The sequence below is a fragment of the Octopus bimaculoides genome, chromosome 18 (assembly GCF_001194135.2).
Source record: "Octopus bimaculoides isolate UCB-OBI-ISO-001 chromosome 18, ASM119413v2, whole genome shotgun sequence".
Lineage (NCBI taxonomy): Eukaryota > Metazoa > Mollusca > Cephalopoda > Octopoda > Octopodidae > Octopus > Octopus bimaculoides.
This window is the reverse complement of record NC_068998.1, coordinates 8,303,547-8,305,582: the sequence shown is the minus strand read 5'-3', so window position 1 is coordinate 8,305,582 and position 2,036 is coordinate 8,303,547. Positions and strand designations below refer to the sequence as shown.

Here is a 2,036-nt window from a genome sequence, read left to right as displayed (position 1 = left end):
TATTTATCATGCTTGTTCAGTTGCAACGCGCCTGCGAGAAACTACGTGGTGTTATATGCATCACTTCTGTTTTATTTGTCAAATGTCGATGTTAACATATTGATATAGTGCTGCACAATATTTAGGCAACGATGAAACAGAAGTTAATGTAGTTCCTACTGCAAGAGACATGAAAGGGATATGAGGCATGGTAATGGACAGTGAATGAATCGATACGGACGAGAATAGCTAAAACAAATAGCCCAGCGCTGAACAACAGAGTGAAGCCGTAATAACGCAAAACGTAGGCGAGGCAATAAGCAAACAATTTGGTGGTGGCGTTATTGGTAATTTTTGACTACAATATTTAGCTGGGATCCATTCGATGTTAGGGTAAACAGTTTATATGATACTTATGCAGCTGGAGACAACATCTGACTGACCTCTGTTTGAGGATGTGAGGAACTATATTTATCCTCTCGACTAAAGGAACACAAGGACAAAAAACACAAAACACATGAAATCTACAGAGTAATAGAATTGTTTCTTAAAGTTTTCAAAGTCTTACATGCTTTTTATATCTTCTGAATAATAACGGTGAAAAATCGTTAAAATACTAAAGGAAAATATCTTTAAAGATTAGAAGTAATACTACAAAGGTTCAGATCAGTGAAGATATAACCAATGTCCACTGATGCGGAAAGTGCTCTGAGCATGGAATGGATTGTCTACCAGATAATCCTTTCAGTGCTTATTGTTTTTGGAAATATTAGCTTGCGGTATGGTAATATAGATGATAAGAATAAGCGATAAATACATTATGTGTAATGGAAATAATATTCTGCAGAATACAAAAATGAATTGTAAAACGAACATCTCTTTAAAATATAGATATTTCAAGTGAGCTCTTTCTCCCAACTTCTTCTCTGCTTTGTGATAACACCTTTAACTAACATATTAAACCAGGTGAGACTCGAATACAAATGCTATAGGGAAATAATCAATCATTTTTTATTTGAAGTCTATAGCTTACTTCAAGATAAACGAGTATATGTACAGCTGCGAAAATGTACATGATGGTTTCATTAGCAGAATAAATATGAAATTTAGATTAGGGAAATTCGCCAAGGGAATAATGAAGAAAGGACAATTAATTATCTACACGATGGGTATGATGCTAGATATAGAAACAGAAATAAGAACAACCAATACTCATACTTTAGGAATCATTGCATTATTCTTAGAATAACACGTAAAGAAAAACATGGTTACATAGATACATCGCAGAAGCTATATACTGCGAATTGAAACGGAGAGAAAAGCAAGGAGTTTGTTGATAGGCATCAATACGCTGGCCGTATCAGTGATATGCTGTGATATCGTTAACCGGGAGGTAAATGTATTTAGAAGAGAAATCGAAAAATGCATGGTGAATATATTTAGAGGGACCATGCAAAATATGACTTAGAAAGTTTATACGAAAAAGGAATATAAAAATTTAGTGTATCATATAACTATAGAGATTAATACTTAATATTCAATGAATGATAACAGGATTATCTAGTAAAGTATAACAATAAGTTGTGTGCATAATCCTAATATAAATAGGTTTATAAAGTCCCAACAAAGGGAACGCAAGAAAAGCAGTTTCACATTTTGAATGAAGCTATTAATTACAAGGTTCGGCAATAGAGACCGACAGAATAAGTGGTAGGGTTACAGAATAAGTGCGGTGCTCCAGCATAGCCACAATCGAATGGCAAACAAATAAAAGAGAAAAAATGTTTTGCAAAACATTCGAGAAAAGTGCCCTCAGCTTTCCACATTGCACTTAGCAGGAATTGCATTACTGACTATCAAGTGGAGAACCCAGTGTTGAGACGTAAAGATTTTCGATTACAGCACAGAATCAAATCCTACATTCTCAATGCTGACAAAATACATAAAGTAAGATGATACGAGGCCTACCAATCTAAAGCACTGGGTTCTTTGGGCCCTTCGGGTACTGTTTCCACTCTGCGTTCTGACAGTCAATTTCTTTCACGGCACTGTTATAA

General features: G+C 34.9%; 1 pseudogene; it reads left to right on the top strand.

The window, feature by feature from the left end:
* The first annotated feature begins 663 nt into the window (after positions 1 to 663).
* Positions 664 to 2,036, top strand: part of LOC128249918 (uncharacterized protein DDB_G0271670-like) — a 2,281-nt pseudogene continuing 908 nt past the window's right edge.